The sequence below is a fragment of the Palaemon carinicauda genome, chromosome 13 (assembly GCF_036898095.1).
Source record: "Palaemon carinicauda isolate YSFRI2023 chromosome 13, ASM3689809v2, whole genome shotgun sequence".
In the NCBI taxonomy this organism is placed as follows: Eukaryota; Metazoa; Arthropoda; class Malacostraca; order Decapoda; family Palaemonidae; genus Palaemon; species Palaemon carinicauda.
Window position 1 is genome coordinate 3,838,003 of NC_090737.1, and position 6,332 is coordinate 3,844,334.

Here is a 6,332-nt window from a genome sequence, read left to right on the forward strand (position 1 = left end):
TTAAATTCATCTGTATCACAAATGATGACAAATTTCAGTTCCTTCCATTACCTTTCCCATAACATTTTAGTTCAATCTCACTTAACTTAACTTTTCACATTTTGGTTGTCGTAAATGGTTTCTCCAGTTAGGTATTCAATTCGCAAACTTAACTTTTCACATTTTGGTTGTCGTAAATGGTTTCTCCAGTTAGGTATTCAATTCGCAAACTATATCTTGGAGGGAAAAAACTTTTTTTCTACTTAATATTGTGTGAAGTCCAAGAAGTGAAGGACCAGAGTTGGATTGGAATGTATAATCTAGGCTTAAAGCCAAGCACCAGGAACTGTGGGAAGTTATTTAGTGCTGTCATAGGAAATTGTATTCATATTATATTAGTCAATAACAATATATAAAATATATTCAGACTGCAACATTTGGGTAAAACACCTGTTGTTAGAAATATCAATTTCATGTAGATACATTTCACATCATCTCATAGCAATAGATAGAGAAGATCATCCACAATAGCTCTTAATTCATAAACATTTAAATGGCTTTAGGCCCCCTTCGATGTTATTAACCCGTATAGAAATCACATACTGACGTCTTGAAGACAAATTTTATTACTCAGATATTATATACTGACATCTTAAGGCATAACACTTTTTTTTTTTCCAATGAAATTTCCTGAATATGTTTACAGCTTATTGCTAGTACTGGTCTTCAAAAAATGACTTGGTTTACATAAACACATGATAACCTAGTGCAAATTTTATTTCAAGGCATTCTTTCCACCTGGAAACTTCTCTTAGCTGATGAAGGCAAAATCTGCAACAGAAAAGAAAGAAAAAATTAAAAAGGTTTCTACTATTGTAGAAAAAAAGGTAAACTAAGACTTATTAGCTAAAAAGTGTGTCAACACTGCTATTAAAAAGAATACTTTAGATGGTTAAAGTTATTGATTTTGCATTTAAATTGCATTGAAAATCTCAAACGTAAATATTGTAATACTGTATTGTACTGATAGTTAGATACTGTGTGTTATTTACCTCTGGTTGTATCTCCTGTGTTCCAGGTGACTCATCAGTTATCCTTTTGACTAAATAGAGTTATACAAAAAAGAAATTGTCTTCTTTCTATGACTGATGTCACCAGTAAACTTATTAGAATCTTGGCCTTCACTTAACAAACTTGTCAAAAAAAATTTTTCTTGTGGCTGATCTCCCATATTACCTTTCTTTGCTAATGTCAATCATGGTAGATTACACTACCACGCGGGTAGCCTCGGCTTCCAGGTTCCACGTTGCAATCTTAGAAGCGAAACAAAAAGCAGTGTTCCCTGAATGTGGAGTTTGGTTGACTTCTGATTTGAAGATTTCTATCTGAATGGTTGACAGTTTCATTACAAATCATCTGCTTCTTCGACTAAAGCTTTTTCCGCTATGTTGGGTCGCTATTTCTAGAGAGCCGTTTCCAATTTCTTCTGTCTCCGATGTCCTCCACTGTGAGATCTCTCTCCTCCTTGTCACGGTGGATTTTTCTTTTCCTCCTGACATAAATTTTCGTTATTCATCAAAAGTGAACTTGACATTCGACGTGTAAGAGAGAGAGAGACGTGATCCTTATCTAGTTTTATTCAGTTCAAAATGTTGTACACTGTTCCATAATTTGGTCTTCCAGACTGAGTCCAAGATCACAGATCTCCCAGACTGATTCATGATCACAGGTCTCCAAGACTGGTTCCCTGTAATTATTACAGTTATTTAATTTTTTTATTCTTCAAATAATAATGCCACCCTCTAAAAGCTTTGTAATAACAAAGAAAAAAAAAATATAATTACTATGCTTCAGTTTCAAAACAAAATTACAGGATACTTCTATTTAATAATTTTACAATAATATGAAACAATAGTTTTCAATTTCCCTAAAGAACAAATAATATATGTGAACATAGAGGAGGTTGCCTTCAAGGTTTAAGAGGCAAAGGAAATCTTACAAGGTTAAGCGAGGTAAATTAGGCTAATATGCCCTTTAACGTAAAATAGCATAGGCTAGGCCTCCTCAAACCTCTTTAAAAATATCCTACTCAAGGTTTATAGGCAATTGTAGGGTAGGCTATAGAAGGTTTCTGTGGCCACTGTCTAGGTTAGGGAGGGTATAGGAGGACATAGGTTGTCTCATATACCTAACGACATTGAATAATTTGTATAGCCTAAACTATTTTCCAAAGGAAATATAACTATTCAATTGATAAGAAAAATATCTGCTGGGCTTTCAGAAACAATTGTATAGCCCAATCTAAGATCGTAAACAATGGAATTTTCCATGGGAGAGAGGGAAAGGGGGAGTCCCGAGGTGTCCTACAGGTCGGCTACTTGGTGACGCCCTCTTGGCATTGAAAATAAATTTACATATAAGAAACCATTACTTTTCTTACAGTTAATATGGTTTTCAGGAAAACGAGGTCTTGATGTTACTAACATGTTCATCCCCCCCTTTTTTTTTTTTAAAGAAAAGAATGTATCATACTCAAGTGAATAAAGAGGGTGTCTTGTAAAATGATGCAACACTACCACAAGGGTGTATGCAAAGTTTACCGGACATTGGCAAGCCAGTGCATCCATTCTGATCGCTTTTCCTCTCTATCTATAACATAATATTCCCTATCCTTATAATAATCTTCTAGATTATAACGAAGTCTTACCTTTGAAAAGGGATACGTCAATGTCTTCTCTAATGACCCAAAACAAATATCTTTAATGGACGGGGAAGCATGCCCATTCGGCTTCTCCTACGTGTTTCTCTCATGCCAGTATGGCCAAAACGAAAAAAAAAGGACGACTCAAGACCACGTATCAGATAGAGAGAGAAAAACATAAGAAGGGAATGGCAATAATGTTACATGCATTCGTTGATGAAATAAATTTTCTTTGAATGATTTTTATAATCAATATTACTAACAGATAATTTTAAAGATATTAGAGTCGGATGATGAATCAATTTTAGAAAAAAAATAAAAATACCAAAAGGATAACATTCTCCCATTACATCCTTATCAGCTGTTACACACACCATCCACCTTCTGTTTGGTCTCCCCCTCCTCCTCCTCCTACGTAGAACATCCATCTCCAACAACCTCCTCCCAACTTACTCCTGGTCTCTCCTCATTACGGGCCCAAACCAGTGGAGTCTCTTTTCTTGGATTTTCTTTGACACATCTGTAACCTTTGTTGTTCCCTTTACCAAGTCATTCCTAACCTTATCCAGTCTCGTGATCCCAGCCATCCATCTTAGCATTCTCATCTCTGCAACATTCATTTTCTTCTCAAAGATCTTTTTCATGGGCTAGGTCTCTGCTCCATATGTCATGGCAGGTCTCACTACAGTTTTATATACCTTTCCCTTTAACTTTCAAGTTTATCCTTTGATCACACAACACTCCCGACACGCTTCTCCAATGATTTCATCCAGCTTGAATTCTTCTGTTCTCTTCCGTTTGGAGCTTTGCTGTTTCCTCCGCATATAACCTTAGGTACTTGAATTTTTCTGTCTTAACTATTTCACCCAGCAAATGTATATCATTCAATTGGTTCTGCGGGTTGCAACATACACACACTTTTTGTCTACTGATCTTTAGCCCTTAGCTCCCTAATTCCTCTCTCCAGCTTCCCCTCCAATCCTCCTCTGGTTTCATTTCACAGAACTATATCATCTGCAAACAGCATGGTCCATGGTGACTGTTCCCTCACTCTTTCAGTAATTACATCCATTACTATATTATACAAGTACGGGCTTAATAACGATCCCTGGTGTAACCCAACTCCCACTTCAAACGTGTCGGTCAAACCAACACTCGTTCTTATTTGTGTGCCTGCTCCTTCATCTCTGATCAGTCAAACATATTTATCTGGTGTTCCCCTCTCTCTCAAACATCTCCATATCTCCTGCCGTGGAACTCTTTATCATAAGCCTTCTCTAAATCAATAAATACTATAAGTATTTTGGCCTTCTCTATATTTTTCCATCAACTGCCTTAGTGCAAACATTGCATCTGTCGTGCTTCTACCTGGCATAAATCCAAACTGCTTTTCTCCAATCTTGGGCTCTTCCCGTATCATACGCTCTATAATCTTTTCCCAAAGCTTTGTAGTATGTGGGAGGATTTTGATTGCTCTATAATTATTACAGTTTTGTATATCCCCCTTTTCTTTGAATATTGGTATTAAAAAGCTATTCCTCCACATTCTGGGCATCTTTTCTTTCCAGTGTATCTATTTCATTAGATCCCGCAGCATATCCACTCCAAATTCCCCCAAGCATATACAGACTTCCACTGGGATCTCATCAGGTCCCATAGCTTTTCCATTTTTCATTTTGCTTAGGGTAATCTTAATTTCTTGTCTATATCTCTTACCATTCCAAAATTTGGATTTCCATCTACAATAATGGACCTTGGATTTTCTTCATTTAGCATTCTTTCAAAATACTGCTTCCACCTTCCTTTTATATCACTTGAGCTACACATTACCACTCCATCCGCATTCTTTATCTGCTTAATGTGGGTGATATCTTTGGTCGCTTTATTTCTTCCTTTAGCAATCTTGTAAATCTTCTTTTGACCCTCTGTGTCGAAATCTTCCTATACATTATCCAATGCTTGTTGTTTTGACAGTGCCACCACCACTTTTGCTTCTTTCTTTGCTAGTCTACCTCTCTCCTTATCTTCTTCAGTGCTTGTTTCATCATACCTTTTCTTTGCATTTCTCTTCATCTTGATTTTCTCTTGTACATAATTATTCCACTACCAAGTTTCTTCGTCTCTTGGCCCTTTTCCTGTTGACATCCCTAAAACTTCTTTGCCAACTCTTTTCAGAATACTGCTATTCTGTTCCCACCACTCATCCACATCCTCATAATCCCAGGTGCCAAGCTCTACTAAAAACCTTCTCCATGAATCTATCCCTATATTCTGGTTCTTTCAGCTTCCACCATCTTATCTTGGGAATCATCTCTTGTCTACCTCTTATTGTTCTCTTCCTATCCCAGTCTACGGTCAAGAATCTATGGTGAGGGTTTACAGCTTCTCTTGGGACTATTTTACAGTTTTATATCTTAGATGCATCCTTCTACCTAATACAAAATCAACTTTTGATTCTTGCCCACTTATTTTATATGTTGTAAGATACTTGGGCTGTTTTTCAAAGGTGTTGATTACTGCCATATCAAAGGCTACAGCAAAGTCCATAACCCTTTCACCATGTTTATTCCGATCTCCCAAAGCCCATCCTCCATGTATTTTTTCCAGCCCTGGCTATTTCTCCCTACATGAGCATTTAGGTCATCTATCACTAACAGTTCTTCATTTGTTGTGTTAATCATTTCCTGATCCAGCTGTCTCCGAAAATCGTCTTTTTCCTCTTCTGTACAACCTGTCTGAGGTGCACACACTCTGATAACATTTAATATTTCTCCATCCCAATCTAGTTTCATACACATTATACTATCTAGTCTTTTCATCTCCAATACATAACTCTTGAGCTTACTAGTTAGTATGATTCCAACTCCATTCCTTCCTCGTTCAATGCATCCACTATAAAAAAGTATGTACCCTGCTCCAATCTCTTGGGCTTTATTTCCCTTCCATCTTGTTTCCTGCACACACACAATCTGGACCTGGACTTTCCTCCTCTCCATCACATCTGCAACTTCTCTTCCACGTCCTGTCATGGTTCCAACGTTCAAGGTGCCAATTCTAACAGATTTTGGGACTCGCTTTTTTAACAGCATTCGCTCACTTTGCAGTGGCCCTTGTCTGTTTCTTGCAGAGTTGGGGCAACATATCTGCGCGTCGCCTAGAGGGTACGCCCAAGCAATCATTGGTTCATCTACAGTGGCTTCCATTACATGGGTTGGTTTTGGCTGGGATTTTTACAACCGGATGCCCTTCCTCGCGTCGACACTTCTACTTATCCGGGCTTGGGACCGGCACCTAATAAGTGGGCTTGACCCCCAGGTGACAGTTGCATTGCAAATGACAGCAGAAATTCCAGGAGGTTGATCTCATTCCCCACCCACTTGCTCCAACCCAGTTTTTTTTTTTTTTTTTTTTTTTCCCAGCACATGTTTTCTTTACTTCTTTGGATAATTAATAACCATTTTTTTTTTGTGGCTAATCTCCCATATTGCCTTTATTTGCTTATGTCGATCAAGGCAACGCGTGCAGTCATGTAATCACATGACTAAGTTGCCTTGACTTCTAGGTTCCATGTTGGCTCTCCACAAAACTACCAGAAGCTGTGCATTATGAGAAGAGAAACAAAAAGCAGAGTTCCCTGATTATCTAGTTAGGT